The 19,689-nt window shown below is 49.0% G+C and overlaps 1 non-coding gene and 1 pseudogene across 1 annotated transcript; both read right to left on the reverse strand.

The window, feature by feature from the left end:
* LOC123163307 (U5 spliceosomal RNA) lies at positions 1-118 on the reverse strand. The gene has a single exon (XR_006481830.1). It is a non-coding gene; the product is annotated as a U5 spliceosomal RNA (small nuclear RNA).
* Positions 119-17,191: 17,073 nt separating this feature from the next.
* On the reverse strand, positions 17,192-17,768 carry LOC123159842 (putative cyclin-dependent kinase F-2; annotated as a pseudogene).
* Between the last annotated feature and the right edge of the window lie 1,921 nt (positions 17,769-19,689).

Below are 19,689 nucleotides of genomic sequence, written 5' to 3' on the forward strand. Positions count from 1 at the left end.
GCCCTCCTGGTAAGGAGGATCCCTTCAAAAATTAGCGTATGCTGCGTATTGCAGTGTGCACACGGTATTCTTTAGTAAAAGGCGAAAGAATAGTTCGCTTTGTGCCCGCTGCGCAGCTGCGTGCTTTCAAATGGACGGCTTGGCCCTCCTTATATACTGCTGTCTGGTAGCGCTGTGAGCTCGAGTAGCGGTGTGGGACTATTCTCTGTGCGAAACGAGAGCCTCCTCCTCCGCGCAGCCGCGAGCAGGTGCGAAAGGCCGAGGCCTTCACGGACGGGGGCAACCTAGTAGGCTTTTGGGCCCCGTGATACTGCTACTACGGGAGCAAATGCCAGAGGCCGCATACTTACAAAAAGAAAAAAAACACAAACCTCTCGCTCAATCTGATTCTTCTATCTAAAATAATAAAAAAAATCTCTCGCTCAATCACTCCTCGATCGCAACCCAACTAGAATCCGCCCAGGCAGGCTGGTCACAATGGGCAAAAATATAAGCTAGTAACTTACACACTTCCCTAAACTATGTTACTACCTCCATAATGGATAGGAACATCTATGTAGTGTCATGCAACGATGTATTTATTAGGTTATAGACTCATTGTTTCTTGGAGTGTGTGATGTTCCGGTAACTTAGTTAGTTACCACAAGCACCCCTCTCTTCATTAAATACGTGCCACATAAGCAAAATTGTATTGAAGTGTGTGATGTTACTCCTAAGTTCCTCCCCACTGTGACCAGCCTCATGTTCTTTCTCCTAGGCTCTCGCGACTCCCTTGTGAGCGGCGGTTTCTAGGGATTGATCTTCGTGAGGGTCCGTGATTTTGGCTCGCGGATCCAATCTTTCCTTCCCTGTCCTGTTGATCCCTCCTGCCTCTTCTGGGTCCGGGTAATTCCTCCTCCCGCTGCTGTTCGGGGTGATCCAGGGGCGTTCTTTGTATCGCTGCCCACCCTTGGCAGTGGCTGGTCGAGGGTTGCCGGTTCCCTCATGGCGGAGGTCCAAGATGAGGAGAGGAGCGCTGCCCTTGAGGGCGTGGTTCCTGCGCAGGGCTGCGATGGTGGTCCGTTGGGACCGGCACAGCCAGGCAAAGGGAAAGTGGCGGCGGTTGGAGAGGCGTCTTCTTCAGAGGGTGGTTCCTATTCTGCTGGTCGTGTGGAGGAGATGTTGGAGCGGCTGCGCCTCACGGCGACGGAGGTGAATCTGGTGGCCCTGGACAATGAAGACGAGGTCGACCTGGTGGCTCCGGATTGCGCCCTGGTGGGGAAGGCCTTGTCCCCCAACACGCTCCACATCCATACGATCTCGTCAGTGATGAGACCGGCATGGGGCAACCCAAAGGGATTGTTGTTCCACCCCGCGGGTGACAATTTGTTTGTCGCTGAATTTGGCACCGAGGCAGACAGAGCCAGGGTGGTCGAGGGCTCACCATGGATGGTGGGCAAACATGCAGTGCTGCTAAAGGTATTTGATCTGAATGTACAACCTCTTCAGGTTTAGTTTGATCGTTTGGCCATTTGGGCCCGAATTATGCGGTTGCCTCCAAGATTGATGAAGGAAAAACTTGGGATGCAATTTGCTAAAGCAATTGGTCGAATCTCCAAGGTGGAGTCTGACGCAGATGGCCGCTGCTGGGGAGGTTTTGTGAGGGTGAGAGTTGAGATTGCTGTACAGGAGCCAATCGTTCGATATGTGACAATAACTTCGGCAAAGCTCAAAACTACTGGAACTTACTCTGTGATGTATGAGCGGCAGCCGTTTCACTGCTTCTCCTGTGGTATCCTTGGCCACTCTTCGATCTTGTGCCCTAATCCGGGAGTTAGAGATGAAAATGGGGACCTACCCTATGCCTCAAAGAAACTGTGTGTGACGAATGCCAATCCGAGGAAATCGGGAGGTTCTCCAGTAATGCATCAACGTCTGCCGATGGGGAGGAAATCTATGTTGGGGCTCGCTCTTCTTCCTCAAACCGGTCCAGGCCCAGAGACCAGACAGGCTCGGTTGGCGGGGATGGGGAGGTGTCATCTCCTCTTAGGAAAGGAGGGGCGGCCCGGGGCCGAGGGCGCTCTACTCGTGGACGGGGAAAAGGGCGAGATGGCGGCTCAGGCAGAGAGTTGTTCCCTGTGCAATAAAAGAAGACTGGTACGGCTGGCCAGAAGAGGAAATCTGCTAAAGCCCAAGCTTCGACTACGACCCTTGGACCTGTAGAGACTAATGCTCTTGCCCTAGTGCCTTCTTTTGGAGGTCCTGTGTGCTGCACCGAGGGGGAGAAGGTCTCTGATTCTGCCTGCTACAAGAAGCAACGTACCTCAGACATTCGATCGGCGGATCCGGCGGTGGCTGCAGAGCAGCCCCGCCAGATGCAATGAGTATCATTTGCTGGAACTGTCGAGGTTTGGGGTCGGACTCGATAGTTGGCGAGCTTCGCTGGCTTGTGAAGCTCTACCGCCCCTCCCTCCTCTTTCTTTCGGAGACGAAGATGAGGGACTCAAGAGTGAGGAATTTTATGTGGTCTCTGGGTTTCAAGGGTTGCTTTGCAGTTAGTTCCGAGGGCCTCAGTGGGGGGCTGGCCTTGTTTTGGTCATCTACTATTGATGTTTCAGTCAAAGCTTTTAACAAGCGATGCATCAACACTCATGTGAAGCTGAATGATGGTGAGGTTTGGCGTGCGACCTTCGTATATGGGGAACCCAAACGTGAAGATAGACATTTGTTCCGGGATTTTCTTCGTCGCTTGCATCCTGTTTGGGAGGGCTCGTGGATATGTTGTGGGGATTTTAATGAAGTTCTCTCACAGGATGAACATTGTGGGCCTAGGGATCACTCTGAATCTTAGGTGTCGGCCTTTAGAGATGGCTTGATGGACTGTGGTTTAACTGATTTGGGTTTCTCGGGCCCCAAATTTACATGGTGCAACAAGCAGGAGTCGAACTGCCATGTCAAAAGCCGTCTTGACCGGGCTGTGGCAAATGGAGCTTTCACCAGTTTGTTTGATCTCTCTTGGGTGGAGAATTTAATAGCCACTACCTCTGATCACTACCCCATACTTATTTCCTTGGGCTTTAATTATCTTCAGAGCCGCCCTACACTAGTCCAACAGGGTTTCAAGTTTGAAGCTATGTGGCTGCGCGCGGAGGATTACAAAGAAACTTTCGAACAGGCATGGTCGGATGGTAGGGATGGCAGCCCTTCCCTGCAGTCTACATGGTCTAACTTAAAGCATGTTGCTGGTTCTCTGCGGAATTGGAGCAGGGAGGCTTTTGGTAATATCCGGCGGAAGATCGGAAGTTGGAGCGTCGCCTTGCTTCTATTAGGCCTCGACCCCTTCCCCTTCTTTGCTTTCGGAGGAGCGGTCTATCGAGAGCCCACTTTGTGAGCTTTTCGAGCGGGAGGAGATAATGGAGAGGCGGCTTTCCCGCATCGACTGGCTTAAGGCGGGTGACCGAAATACAGAATTCTTCCATGCTCGAGCGACAGCACGACGGAGGACGAACAGAATTCAGTCGCTTATCTGTGAGGATGGCTCTATTTGCAGCTCCCAGGGGGAAATAAAAAGCATGGTGCGGAGTTTTTATGACAAGCTATTCACTTCTGAACCATGCCCAAAAGCTGACGAGGTCATTGAAGCTATTCCTCAAAAGATCACGGCTGAGATGAATGAAGAATTGTGCAAGCCATATAGTAATGAGGAATTAGAACAACCCTTTTCCAAATGGGTCCAACGAAAGCCCCGGGTCCTGATGGGTTCCCGGCTCTTTTCTACCAAGCTCATTGGAATTTTCTTGAAGAGGATATTTGCCAAGCTGCGAGGGGATTCATCGAGGGAAGACCTATTCCAGAGGGGTTTTGTGATTCTGTGATTGTTCTAATACCCAAGATGACTAGACCGAAGCATTTGAAAAAAAATTCGTCCAATTAGTCTGTGCAATGTTCTCTATAAGATTGCTTCCAAGGTCTTGGCAAATCGGTTGAAGAAACTGTTGCCGGTTGTGGTGTCTAAATGTCAGAGTGCCTTTGTCCCGGGAAGACTGATGACTGATAACACCCTCATAGCCTATGAGTGTTTACATACCATCCGTCAATAGCGTGTGAAGCAACCTTTCTTCGCGATGAAAATTGACATGATGAAAGCGTATGATCGGGTTGAATGGAGCTATCTGCATGGATGCTTATGCAAGCTGGGTTTTGCCCCAGCGTGGATTGATTATGTGATGAGGTGTGTGACGAATGTTCGTTATGCGGTTAGAGTTAATGGGGAGCTTACTGATCCGGTGGTACCTTCCAAGGGCATCCGCCAAGGAGATCCGATTAGTCCCTACATGTTCCTCTTATGCACCGAAGGTTTGTCTAATCTGCTGCTTCAGAAGGAGAGTCGTGGTGAGCTACATGGGATCCGAAATGGCTGTCAAGGTCCACCTATCTCACACCTCCTATTCGCGGATGATAGCATCATCTTTGCTAAGAGTGATCGCCGTAGTGTGGACTCGTTGGATTCAGTTCTAAAATTGTATTGTGAGGGCTCTGGTCAAGCAATCAATAAGGAGAAGTCTTCAATCTTTTTTGGACGGCACTGTCCTGAGAGTGTTAAGAATGGAGTGAAGGCCAGGTTGGGAGTGCATAATGAGGCCTTTCATGACTCTTACCTAGGTATGCCCACTGAGGTTGGCAGATCCCCAACAAGCACTTTCAAATTCTTGACAGACAGAGCTTGGCAAAATATTGACGGTTGGTTTGATCGGCCTATATCGAGGGCTGGAAATGAACTTTGTTGAAATCTATCACATAGGCTATTCCGCCCTTTATATCAAGCTACTTCCGCCTCCCTATTGCTACATGTGAGAAGTTTCGCCAAATTGTGGCTGATCAATGGTGGGGTCGAGAGGATGGAAAGAAGAAACTTCACTGGAGGTCTTGGGCATGGCTCTCAACCCCAAAGTCACTTGGTGGTATGGGTTTCCGGGATATATCGCTGTTTAATCAAGCGATGCTCGGTAAGCAGGGCTGGAGACTTGTAACTGAACCTGATTCTTTATGTGCCCGTGTCTTGAAAGGAAGGTATTTTCTGACTGGGAACTTTTGGAGTGCCTCAGCACCTCGGACTGCATCGGCGACTTGGCGTGCTCTCCTTCATGGCCGAGAGCTGTTGAAACAAGGGGTACAGTGGGGTGTTGGTAATGGAAGAACCATTCGTATTTTGTCTGATCATTGGATACCGTCTACTCCACCCACAATGCTGCACACTATTTCACCCATTCCGGCGACGGCCACGGTCCATTGTCTTGTCGATGAAGAGAACGGATGCTGGGATGAAGGAACAGTGAGGGCCTCCTTTTCTGAAAGAGTGTCTGATGAGATCTTGCCTATTCCAATTCACGGGATAGGGAGTCCAGATTATGTCCGATGGCCATTCACTCGATATGGGGTGTATTCTGTACGATCTGCTTATAACTTGGCAAGAACAAGACGGTTCTCAATGGCCCACAGTGGCAACGGACTGGGCCAGAGTTCGAATTGGCCGGAGGAGGAAAAGCTATGGAAAGCACTGTGGAGAGTCAAGACTCCCAACAAAATGAAAGTTGTGCTTTGGCGTTTGACTCATGATTGTCTTACCTCGGGCGAGCAGCTGCGCCACGGCCATGTCTCGACTCAGACTGATTGCTTCTTCTGTGGCAGGCTGGAGAGTGTGGAACACGCTCTACTATTCTGTCCTCATGCTTGTGCAGTTTGGGAGTCGATCAAGGAGACTTTTGAAGTCAAGCTATGTCGGTCGTCCTTCACATCACCTAAGCAGTGGCTATTCGATTATCTATCCCGATGCTCTGATCATGATGCAACGGTCATGGCGGTGACGATTTGGCATATTTGGGAGGCTCGCAACACTGCGAGAAATGAACCGGAAGCCCCACACCCGAAGCGCACAACAGCTAGGACCCAAGCCTATATTGAGTTGATCTTCCAACACTTGTACAAACCTGTACCCGATCACAGGCGTGAGACCTCTTCGTCGACTCCTCTCTGGTCCCCGCTGCCGGTAGGTAAGCTGGTTGTGTTCTCTGATGTTGCCATCTCTGAAGATCTGAATAAAGCTAGAGTGGGTGTTGTGATTCTGGTGTTGGGGAACGTTGCAAAAAATAAAAAAATTCCTATGGTTTCACCAAGATCCATCTATGAGTTCATCTAAGCAACGAGTGAAAGGAGAGATGCATCTACATACCACTTTGTAGATCGCGAGCGGAAGCGTTCAAAAAAACGGGGTTGAGGTAGTCGTTCACGTCATGATCCTATCACCGGAGATCCTAGCGCCAAACGGACGACACCCCCGCGTTCAACACACGTACGGTCAGCGTGACATCTCCTTCGTCTTGATCCAGCAAGGGGAAAGGAGAGGTTGATGAAGATCCAGCAGCACAACGGCGTGGTGGTGGATGCAGCAGAACTCCGGCAGGGCTTTGCCAAGCAACTATGGGAGGAGGAAGAGGTGTAGCAGGGGGAGGGAGGCGCCAAGACTCAGGGTGCGGCTGCCCTCCCTCCCCCCTTCCTTTATATAGGCCCCCAGGGGGGCGGCCCTGGAGATCCAATCTCCCAAGGGGGGCGGCAGCCAGGGGGGTTGGAGTGCCCCCCAAGGAAAGTGGTGTGCCTCCCCCCCTAGGGTTTTCAACCCTAGGCGCAAAGGAGGCCCAAGGGGAGGGGGCGAACCAGCCCACTAGGGGCTGGTTCCCCTCCCACTTCAGCCCATGGGGCCCTCCGGGATAGGTGGCCCCACCCGATGGACCCCCGGGACCCTTCCGGTGGTCCCGGTACAATACCGAGTGACCCCGAAACTTTCCCGATGGCCGAAACAGCACTTCCTATATATAATTCTTTACCTCTGGATCATTCCAAAACTCCTCGTGACATCCGGGATCTCATCCGAGACTCCGAACAACATTCGGTTTGCTGCATACTCAAATTCATATAACCCTAGCATCATCGAACCTTAAGTGTGTAGACCCTACGGGTTCGGGAGACATGCAGACATGACCGAGACGGCTCTCCGGTCAATAACCAATAGCGGGATCTGGATACCCATGTTGGTTCCCACATACTCCTCGATGATCTCATCGGATGAACCACGATGTCGAGGATTCAAGTAACCCCGTATACTATTCCCTTTGTCAGACGGTATGTTACTTGCCCGAGACTCGATCGTTGGCATCCAATACCTCGTTCAGTCTCGTTACCGGCAAGTCACTTTACTCGTACCGCAATGCATGATCCCATGACCAGACACTTGGTCACTTTGAGCTCATTATGATGACGCACTACCGAGTGGGCCCAGTGATACCTCTCCGTAATACGGAGTGATAAATCCTAGTCTTGATCCGTGTCAACCCAACAGACACTTTCGGAGATACCTGTAGTGCACCTTTATAGTCACCCAGTTACGTTGTGACGTTTGGTACACCCAAAGCACTCCTACGGTATCCGGGAGTTACACGATCTCATGGTCTAAGGAAAAGATACTTGACATTGGAAAAGCTCTAGCAAAACGAACTACACGATCTTGTGCTATGCTTAGGATTGGGTCTTGTCCATCACATCATTCTCCTAATGATGTGACCCCATTTATCAATGACATCTAATGTCCATAGTCAGGAAACCATGACTATTTGTTGATCAACGAGCTAGTCAACTAGAGGCTTACTAGGGACATATTATAGTCTATGTATTCACACGTGTATTACGATTTCCGGATAATACAATTATAGCATGAATAAAGACAATTATCATGAATAAGGAAATATAATAATAATCCTTTTATTATTGCCTCTAGGGCATATTTCCAACAGTCTCCCACTTGCACTAGAGTCAATAATCTAGTTACATTGTGATGAATCGAACACCCATAGAGTTCTGGTGTTGATCATGGTTTGCTCGCGAGAGAGGTTTAGTCAACGGATCTGCGACATTCAGATCCATATGTACTTTGCAAATATCTATGTCTCCATCTTGAACATTTTCACGGATGGAGTTGAAACGACGCTTGATGTGCCTGGTCTTCTTGTGAAACCTGGGCTCCTTGGCAAGGGCAATAGCTCCAGTGTTGTCACAGAAGAGTTTGATCGGCCCCGACGCATTGTGTATGACTCCTAGGTCGGTGATGAACTCCTTCACCCATATTGCTTCATGCGCTGCCTCCGAGGCTGCCATGTACTCCGCTTCACATGTAGATCCCGCCACGACGCTTTGCTTGCAGCTGCACCAGCTTACTGCTCCACCATTCAACATATACACGTATCCGGTTTGTGACTTAGAGTCATCCAGATCTGTGTCGAAGCTAGCATCGACGTAACCCTTTACGGTGAGCTCTTCGTCACCTCCATAAACGAGAAACATGTCCTTTGTCCTTTTCAGGTACTTTAGGATATTCTTGACCACTGTCCAATGTTCCTTGCCGGGATTACTTTGGTACCTTCCTACCAAACTTACGGCAAGGTTTACATCAGGTCTGGTACACAACATGGCATACATAATAGATCCTATGGCTGAAGCATAGGGGATGACACTCATCTCTTCTTTATCTTTTGCCATGGTCGGGCATTGAGCCGAGCTCAATATCACACCTTGCAATACAGGCAAGAACCCTTTCTTGGATTGATCCATTTTGAACTTCTTCAAAATCTTATCAAGGTATGTGCTTTGTGAAAGACCTATGAGGCGTCTCGATCTATCCCTATAGATCTTGATGCCTAATATGTAAGCAGCTTCTCCAAGGTCCTTCATTGAAAAACACTTATTCAAGTAGGCCTTAATGATGTCCAAGAGTTCTATATCATTTCCCATCAAAAGTATGTCATCTACATATAATATGAGAAATGCTACAGAGCTCCCACTCACTTTCTTGTAAACGCAGGCTTCTCCATAAGTCTGCATAAACCCAAACGCTTTGATCATCTCATCAAAGCGAATGTTCCAACTCCGAGATGCTTGCACCAGCCCATAAATGGATCGCTGGAGCTTGCATACTTTGTTAGCATTCTTAGGATCGACAAAACCCTCCGGCTGCATCATATACAGTTCTTCCTTAAGATGCCCGTTAAGGAATGATGTTTTGACGTCCATCTGCCATATCTCATAATCATAGTATGCGGCAATTGCTAACATGATTCGGATGGACTTCAGCTTCGCTATGGGAGAGAATGTCTCATTGTAGTCAACCCCTTGAACTTGTCGATAACCCTTAGCGACAAGTCGAGCTTTATAGATGGTAATATTACCATCCGTGTCCGTCTTCTTCTTAAAGATCCATTTGTTTTCTATCGCTCGCCGATCATTGGGCAAGTCAGTCAAAGTCCATACTTTGTTTTCATACATGGATTCTATCTCGGATTGCATGGCTTCAAGCCATTTGTTGGAATCTGGGCCCGCCATCGCTTCTTCATAGTTCGAAGGTTCACCGTTGTCTAACAACATGATTTCCAGGATAGGGTTGCCATACCACTCTGGTGTGGAACGTGTCCTTGTGGACCTACGAGGTTCAGTAGCAACTTGATCCGAAGTACCTTGATCATCATTATTAATTTCCTCTCCATTTGGTGTAGGCACTACAGGAACATTTTCCTGAGCTGTACTACTTTCCGGTTCAAGAGGTAGTACTTCATCGAGTTCTACTTTCCTCCCACTTACTTCTTTCGAGAGAAACTCTTTTTCCAGAAAGGATCCGTTCTTGGCAACAAAGTTCTTGCCCTCGGATCTTAAGTAGAAGGTATACCCAATGGTTTCCTTAGGGTATCCTATGAAGACGCATTTTTCTGACTTGGGTTCGAGCTTTTCAGGTTGAAGTTTCTTGACATAAGCATCGCATCCCCAAACTTTTAGAAATGACAGCTTAGGTTTCTTCCCAAACCATAATTCATACGGTGTCGTCTCAACGGATTTAGACGGTGCCCTATTTAAAGTGAATGTAGCTGTCTCTAGAGCGTATCCCCAAAATGATAGCGGTAAATCGGTAAGAGACATCATAGATCGCACCATATCCAATAGAGTGCGATTACGACGTTCGGACACACCGTTACGCTGAGGTGTTCCAGGCGGCGTGAGTTGTGAAACGATTCCGCATTTCCTTAAGTGTGTACCAAATTCGTGACTTAAGTATTCTCCTCCACGATCTGATCGTAGGAACTTTATCTTTCGGTCATGTTGATTCTCTACCTCATTCTGAAATTCCTTGAACTTTTCAAAAGTTTCAGACTTGTGTTTCATTAAGTAGACATACCCATATCTACTCAAGTCATCAAAGAGAGTGAGAACATAACGATATCCTCCACGAGCCTCAACGCTCATTGGACCGCACACATCAGTATGTATGATTTCCAACAAGTTGGTTGCTCGCTCCATTGTTCCGGAGAACGGAGTCTTGGTCATTTTGCCCATGAGGCATGGTTCGCATGTGTCAAATGATTCATAATCTAGAGACTCTAAAAGTCCATCAGCATGGAGCTTCTTCATGCGCTTGACACCAATGTGACCAAGGCGGCAGTGCCACAAGTATGTGGGACTATCGTTATCAACTTTACATCTTTTGGTATTCACACTATGAATATGTGTAACATTACGTTCGAGATTCATTAAGAATAAACGATTGACCATCGGGGCATGACCATAAAACATATCTCTCATATAAATAGAACAACCATTATTCTCGGATTTAAATGAGTAGCCATCTCGTATCAAATGAGATTCAGATACAATGTTCATGCTCAAACTTGGCACTAAATAACAATTATTGAGGTTTAAAACTAATCCCGTAGGTAAATGTAGAGGTAGCGTGCCGACGGCAATCACATCGACCTTGGAACCATTCCCAACGCGCATCGTCACCTCGTTCTTCGCCAGTCTCCGCTTATTCCGCAGCTCCTGCTGTGAGTTACAAATATGAGCAACGACACCGGTATCAAATACCCAGGAGTTACTACGAGTACTGGTAAGGTACACATCAATTACATGTATATCAAATATACCTTTAGTGTTGCCGTCCTTCTTGTCCGCTAAGTATTTGGGGCAGTTCCGCTTCCAGTGACCCTTCCCCTTGCAATAAAAGCACTCAGTCTCAGGCTTGGGTCCATTCTTTGACTTCTTCCCGGCAACTGGCTTACCGGGCGTGGCAACATCTTTGCCGCCCTTCTTGAAGTTCTTCTTACCCTTGCCCTTCTTGAACTTAGTGGTCTTATTGACCATCAACACTTGATGTTATTTCTTGATTTCAACCTCTGCTGACTTCAGCATTGAAAATACTTCAGGAATGGTCTTCACCATCCCCTGCATATTGTAGTTCAACACAAAGCTCTTGTAGCTCGATGGGAGCGACTTAAGGATTCTGTCAATGACCGCCTCGTCCGGGAGGTTGATCTCCAGCTGGGACAGGCGGTTGTGCAACCCAGACATTTTGAGTATGTGCTCACTGACAGAACTGTTTTCCTCCATCTTACAACTATAGAACTTGTCGGAGATTTCATATCTCTCGACCCGGGCATGAGCTTGGAAAACCATTTTCAGCTCCTCGAACATCTCATATGCTCCGTGTTTCTCAAAATGCTTTTCGAGCCCCGGTTCTAAGCTGTAGAGCATGCCGCACTGAACGAGGGAGTAACCATCAACACGTGACTGCCAAGCGTTCATAACGTCTTGGTTCTCTGGGATGGGTGCTTCACCTAGCGGTTCATCTAGGACATATGCTTTCTTGGCTGCTATGAGGATGATCCTCAGGTTCCGGACCCAGTCCGAATAGTTGCTGCCATCATCTTTCAGCTTGGTTTTCTCTAGGAACGCGTTGAAGTTCATGTTGACATGAGCGTTGGCCATTTTATCTACAAGACATATTTTGCAAAGGTTTTAGACTTAGTTCATGATAATTAAGTTCATCTAATCAAATTATTTAATGAACTCCCACTCAGATTAGACATCCCTCTAGTCATCTAAGTGTTACACGATCCGAGTCGACTAGGCCGTGTCTGATCATCACGTGAGACGGACTAGTCATCATCGGTGAACATCTCCATGTTGATCGTATCTTCTATACGACTCATGTTCAACCTTTCGGTCTCTGTGTTTCGAGGCCATGTCTGTACATTCTAGGCTCGTTAAGTTAACCCTAAGTGTTCTGCATGTGTAAAATTGTCTTACACCCGTTGTATGTGAACGTAAGGATCTATCACACCCGATCATCACGTGGTGCTTCGAAACGACGAACTTTAGCAACGGTGCACAGTTAGGGGGAACACTTTCTTGAAATTATTATAAGGGATCATCTTATTTACTACCGCCGTTCTAAGTAAACAAGATGCATAAAACATAATAAACATCACATGCAATTATATAAAGTAGTGACATGATATGGCCAATTTCATATAGCTCCTTCGATCTCCATCTTTGGGGCTCCATGATCATCTTCGTCACCGGCATGACACCATGATCTCCATCATCATGATCTCCATCATTGTGTCTTCATGAATTTGTCACGCCAACGACTACTTCTACTTCTATGGCTAACGCGTTTAGCAATAAAGTAAAGTAATTTACATGGCGTTCTTCAATGACACGCAGGTCATACAAAAATTAAAGACAACTCCTATGGCTCCTGCCGGTTGTCATACTCATCGACATGCAAGTCGTGATTCCTATTACAAGAACATGATCTCATACATCACAATATATCATTCATCATTCATCACAACTTCTGGCCATATCACATCACAAGACAATTGCTGCAAAAACAAGTTAGACGTCCTCTAATTGTTGTTGCATCTTTTACGTGGCTGCAATTGGGTTCTAGCAAGAAAGTTTTCTTACCTACGAATAACCACAACGTGATTTTTTGTCAACTTCTATTTACCCTTCATAAGGACCCTTTTCGTCGAATCCGCTCCAACTAAAGTGGGAGAGACAGACACCCGCTAGCCACCTTATGCAACTAGTGCATGTCAGTCGGTGGAACCTGTCTCACGTAAGCGTACGTGTAAGGTCAGTCCGGGCCGCTTCATCCCACAATACCGCTGAAGCAAGAAAATACTAGTAGCGGCAAGCAAGTTGACAAGATCTATGCCCACAACAAATTTGTGTTCTACTCATGCAATAGAGAACTACGCATAGACCTAGCTCATGATGCCACTGTTGGGGAACGTTGCAGAAAATAAAAAATTTCCTACGGTTTCACCAAGATCCATCTATGAGTTCATAGAAGCAACGAGTGAAAGGAGAGATGCATCTACATACCACTGTAGATCGCGAGCGGAAGCGTTCAAAAAAACGGGGTTGAGGTAGTCGTTCACGTCGTGATCCTATCACCGGAGATCCTAGCGCCGAACGGACGACACCTCCGCGTTCAACATACGTACGGTTAGCGTGACGTCTCCTCCGTCTTGATCCAGCAAGGGGAAAGGAAAGGTTGATGAAGATCCAGCAGCACGACGGCGTGGTGGTGGATGCAGCAGAACTCCAGCAGGGCTTCGCCAAGCAACTGTGGGAGGAGGAAGAGGTGTAGCAGGGGGAGGGAGGCGCCAAGACTCAGGGTGCGGCTGCCATCCCTCCCCCTTCCTTTATATAGGCCCCCAGGGGGGGAGCCGGCCCTGTTGATCCAATCTCCCAAGGGGGGCGGCGGCCAGGGGGGTTGGAGTGCCCCCCAAGGCAAGTGGTGCGCCTCCTCCCCTAGGGTTTTCAACCCTAGGCGCAGGAGAGGCCCAAGGGGGGGCGCACCAGCCCACTAGGGGCTGGTTCCCCTCCCACTTCAGCCCACGGGGCCCTTCGAGATAGGTGGCCCCACCCGGTGGACCCCCAGGACCCTTCCGGTGGTCCCGGTACAATACCGGGTGACCCCGAAACTTTCACGATGGCCGAAACAACACTTCCTATATATAATTCTTTACCTCCGGATCATTCTGAAACTCCTGTGACGTCCGGGATCTCATCCGGGACTCCGAACAACATTCGGTTTGCTGCATACTCAAATTCATACAACCCTAGCGTCACCGAACCTTAAGTGTGTAGACCCTACGGGTTCGGGAGACATGCAGACATGACCGAGACGGCTCTCCGGTCAATAACCAACAGCGGGATCTGGATACCCATGTTGGCTCCCACATACTCCTCGATGGTCTCATCGGATGAACCACGATGTCGAGGATTCAAGCAACCCCGTATACTATTCCCTTTGTCAGACGGTATGTTACTTGCCCGAGACTCGATCGTCGGCATCCCAATACCTCGTTCAGTCTCGTTACTGGCAAGTCACTTTACTCGTACCGCAATGCATGATCCCGTGACCAGACACTTGGTCACTTTGAGCTCATTATGATGATGCACTACCGAGTGGGCCCAGTGATACCTCTCCGTAATACGGAGTGACAAATCCTAGTCTCGATCCGTGTCAACCCAACAGACACTTTCGGAGATACCTGTAGTGCATCTTTATAGTCACCCAGTTACGTTGTGACGTTTGGTACACCCAAAACACTCCTACGGTATCCGGAAGTTACACGATCTCATGGTCTAAGGAAAAGATACTTGACATTGGAAAAGCTCTAGCAAAACGAACTACACGATCTTGTGCTATGCTTAGGATTGGGTCTTTTCCATCACATCATTCTCCTAATGATGTGATCCCGTTATCAACGACATCTAATGTCCATAGTCAGGAAACCATGACTATCTGTTGATCAACGAGCTAGTCAACTAGAGGCTTACTAGGGACATATTATAGTCTATGTATTCACACGTGTATTACGATTTCCGGATAATACAATTATAGCATGAATAAAGACAATTATCATGAATAAGGAAATATAATAATAATCCTTTTATTATTGCCTCTAGGGCATATTTCCAACATCTGGACCATTTGGGTCGGTGTCTGGCTGCTTGTTCTGAAACTCTTAATGGAATTATGAATCCTGAAGTGGCTGGAGCCTTGGCGCTTCGTCACGCGGTCAGGTTTGCGCGAGATGAAGGCTTTGCTAATCTGGTCTTCAAATCGGATTGCCTCTCCATGGTGCAACGGTTGGCCTCTTCGGTCAGGGATTGTTCTGCCGTTGGCTCCATTGTGAATGATATCAAGGTGGTGGCAAGTGATCTTCCCGATGCCTCTTTCTTGCATGTTCGTCGGCACTTCAACATCTTAGCTCATGTTTTAGCTTGATCAAGTTTGAACTCTTCTGATCTTTGTATTTTTCATTGTGCTCCGGAGTGCATCCGGGAGACTCTTTGTAAATTTGTTGCTTGATCAATAAAGGCCGACGTTCTCTCAAAAAAATCACTCCTCGATCGGACGACCCACTGGTCGGATGAGATACTCTCCTAAGACGATCAGATATCGGGACATCCGAGATGACGTTGGGAAAGAATTGGGCTACCGGAAACGGGTGTTTTTCCTACAAAAAATCAACCGAGTTCCCTATGCCCAATCGGAAGGGCCCCTCCTCGCCCTCGCGCCTTTCGCTCTTTCTCTCCCCCAAACCGGGTAGATAAGGGAATTTCAAATAAAGAGGAAATGAAGATAGCAACACTCAAAATGAAACGGGCTTGCCCGATAACAAGTGTGTCCGGGAAAAACAACAACAACCCAAATCTTCGTGTTTTATCCAACGGGATAAAATTCGAATGATGGCAATCAAGTGGAAAAAATGACAATTCATTTTTATGTACATCTCTCTCTCTCATGTGTAACAATGTTGGACTATTATTTTCTAGTTGGACAATGGGGATAAGTATATTTTTCATCCCTCAACCCCAAAACTGTCAAAACTTAGTCCCTCAACTTCCAGAACCGGATTAGTTTAGTCCCTCGAGCGGTTTCCGGCCAACGTGAAAAGTGTGTCGGTGAACAGTAAATTCAGAAACAAATAGCAAAAGAATTAAAAAATTCTGAAATTTTGTGGGATAAAAATACTCGTATGCGCAAGACGCGTGCAGAATTTCGTGGTGTTTCGACATTCAAGGACCTCATGACTAAGAAAAAACAGTAGATTTGTACATTGATGAACAGTAAAATTGGAAAAAAAGTTAATAAAATATGTAATTTCTTGGAATAAAAGAGGCTTGGGTACGCAAGTTTTTGCGATCGAATGACATTCAAGCAGCTCTAGCAAAAAAAATAGTGCACTTTTTCAAAAGTTTTTTTCCGAATCAGTTTTGTTTTTTTACCTGGAGCTCCTACAATGTCCAAACACCACAAAAAATTGCACGCACCTTGCGCACTCAAGCATCTTGAATGCGAAAAAAATCATACTTTTTTTAATTTTCCTTCTATTTTTTGAATTTAGTGTTCATCGACGTATAAATTTATTTATTTTTCTGTGTCATGAGGTCCTGAAGTGTCCAAACAGCACGAAGCTTTGCACGAACCTTGCGCCCGCAACTATCTTAGATCCCACAAAATTTCAGATTTTTTTGGGCTATTTTGTTCGAATTTACTGTTCACCAACGCACTATTCACGTTGGACGGAAGCCGCTCGGGGGACTAAACATATCCGGTTTTTAAAGGTTGAGAGACTAAATTTTGATGGTTTTGGAGTTAAGGGGTGATTTGTAAACTTTAAGAAGAGTTGAGGTTTGAAAAATATACTTATCCCTTTTCTAATCGCCACTATTGTGATATTTCGAAACTCTAAGAATGCTCTACTGCAGAATTGATAGCACAGTCATACTCTCATTTACAACTCCATTGCAGCTCAAGCTTTCTACATTTTTCAAGCATGCTTATAAGGTGTGTTCGTCCCTGGCAGTAAATTCGTCAAAATATGCATTACAAAATAGACGGTTTTGCTAAACATCAGATGCTTGAAAATTTGGGTGGCACCAGTCACAATTTTGCACAGCACAGCACGAGGCAGAAGGCGGGGACAACGTGAGGAGCGCCGGCGACGAGCGCCGCTCACGGCGAGGCAGAGCTGAGTACGAGCGGGAGCCGACGATAGTCAATGGGAGCGAGTTAGAAACTTAGCTAGGGGGGTGCGGGGGTCGCCAAAATTGTTCGTCGGGGCGGGATTTAGAGCGATGAGCGGAGTTGCGGCCAGCAGAGCGGTGGGGAAGGTAGAGGGGAGGACAGGGCGGCGCTAGCCGCTGGCCACGGGGGCAGAGGCCGGTGGTTAAGCCTGGGTTGGCCGGCGGCTGCGCAGAGGTAGAAGATGAACGGTACTCGATCCGTTTCCAACCATTGGATGAAGATCTAACCCCTCTGGATGGAAGTGACTGATGCAAGTTCTATTTTCAGGCACTAGAAGAACAGATAGTCCCCAAAATAAATCATCTTTGTACATTGGAGGAATAGAAATGCACTCCCACGTGATGAGGTAGTAGGGTGGTCGAGCACGCATCCTACGCGGCTGAAGCTGGGACATCGGCGGTGCCAGCAAACCATGGGCACTGGAGCGCCATGGCCCGCGACAGGCGCTCCTCGGTGAACAACTCACGAAGCCGGCTGCCGCCTCGGCGGGTCAGCAGCTTCTGCCCCGCGGCGGCGAGCGGCCTGGATGCCATGCACGTGCTGTCGACCACGCGGAAGATCCTCCGGAGCTGATCGGTCGCGCTGTGGCCAGCGAACAGTGGCTCGCCGGCGAGCAGCTCCGCCATGACGCAGCCGAGCGACCAGGCGTCCACGAGCTCGTCGTAGTCCGGCTTCCCCAGGAGCATCTCGGGAGCCATGGAAATGGCCAGCCCAGATCGCATATCTTTACCACGCCCTCGCCGCCGATGAGGATGTTCCCGGGCTTGATGTCCCGGTGGACGATACCGCGCTCGTGCATCTTGCCGGCGCCGCTCAGCAGCTGCCGCATGACGCGCCGCGTCTCCTCCTCAGCGAACCGCCCGCGGCGATCACGCAGAACGCGGCTGAGGCTCGGGCCGACGTGCTCCAGCACGAGCCGCAGCAGGTCGCGCCGGTGGCGCGGTGGCGCGCCGTGACGACAACGCCGTAGTGGTTTGAAAGGCGCGCGGGCAACGCGTGGTGCGTGTTTGCCGCTCCTCAATCGGATTCCACTGGAGCGAAACGCGCTTCCGAATTCGACCGGGAGTGGAGTATGGTCACCGCCTCGCCGGGAGATATAAGCTGCATTGGGGGCCTCGCGGTAGGCGATCGCCTTCTTCCTTCCCAATTTCCCCATCCAATCCTCCCCACTCCCCCATCCAATCCAAGATCGATCGCAGGAGCAGCTCGCGGGAAAGCCGCCGCCGCCATGGCCGCGCAGATGCTCCACCGGTGGAATAGCTTCTACGGCGCCTTCGACCCCGTGGACGCCGCCATCGAGGCCGCCGACCCAGACCAATTTTCCCGCCACGTGTTCCAGCGCGCGAGGGGGGACCTGTTGGTAGGGCTCTGCAACGCCGCCGACGACGACCAGGCGGAGCGTATCTGCGGGATTCTCGACGACCTCATGGCAGAGTCTCTCGAGACGCTCAGGGTGGTTCCATCAACGCCGGGGGTGCCCATCTCCACGGAGCTCGCCGAGTCTGTGCGCGCGCTGCGGGAGCACGACTCGGAGCGCGTCCGCCTCCTCGCGCGCGGCATCGTGAGCGGGTGGGAGACCTCCATCCAGGACGAGGTCGCCGAGGTCACACCAGCCATGAAGAAGCTGCCGCAGCCCAAGGCGACCGTCGGCCAGCAGCAGCGTGCCTCCGCCGATCCTAACGTGAAGGCGAAGCGACATCCCAAGATCGTCGGCGAGCCGTTGTCCAAGAAGACGGCTGAGATCATCAAAAAGGTGTCCGATCCTGCCGCCGGCTTCGTCGACGGTGACCGTGCTGGGTTCTGCTCGGAGGAGAAGATGGAAGCCGCGAAGCGCAAGCTCCGCCAAGGTTACCAAGAAGCAAAGGACGCCAAACGGCGGCGCAGGACACAGCTGGTGCCGGCGCCCAAGACGATGCAGCCCGCGTCTCAGGTCAGCCGAGCGAGGTGCACCAGCTCCATGGTCAAGAAAACCTTCGCGGTCAGGACATGGGTTGTAATTAGCACTACTCCAACACAGCTGCTCGTAGCTCGTATGCATGTTATGTACAGTATGTGATTGGAAGAAGTTGATGAATTGAAAGCAAGATTTATAGTGTTACAAATCTGCAGAGAGTTTGGAAAGAAATTGCTCGTCATGTTAGGAAAATGTGTTTGTGTCGAATTATAATTCTGCACAAACCTAAGCAAACAACAAAGCACTGCTTTTACAAATTTGTGTTCTCATGTCCACGTTCAGACTATCAGTCCAAGTTGAAACTTGAATTTTATCAAAATCGACAGAATTCTCCTCTTGCCTGCGCCGAATTCCTTGTGCAGTTCCTGATCGTGGGCATTTGATAGAATTTGGTGTTGTCAAATTGATAGAAAGGGTTTGCTAAATCACAGTTCCTTGTGCAGTTCCTGATCGTGGGCGTGGCACCGATCAGGACATGGGTTGCCTGCGCGGAATTCCTTGTGCAGTTCCTGATCTTACATCAAGAAATGACGTGGAGTGCTCCTGTGACGACGGTAGAAGGAGTGCTTTCAGCTTCTTCAAGCTGAACATGGAAGTGGAGGTGGTCGCTCCTTGATGACCAGGAGCTGGATGACACCAGCTGGTTCCTTTGCAAGGGCCAGTCTATCCGGGCGAAGAAGGAAGTCAGGACGAAAGTCGCCGTGGCAGGACATCTCCAGTAGCAACTCGCAGATTTCCTTTCGCATCCGTACGTAAAGAGAGACCA

Source organism: Triticum aestivum, chromosome 7B (genome assembly GCF_018294505.1).
Source record: "Triticum aestivum cultivar Chinese Spring chromosome 7B, IWGSC CS RefSeq v2.1, whole genome shotgun sequence".
NCBI lineage: Eukaryota > Viridiplantae > Streptophyta > Magnoliopsida > Poales > Poaceae > Triticum > Triticum aestivum.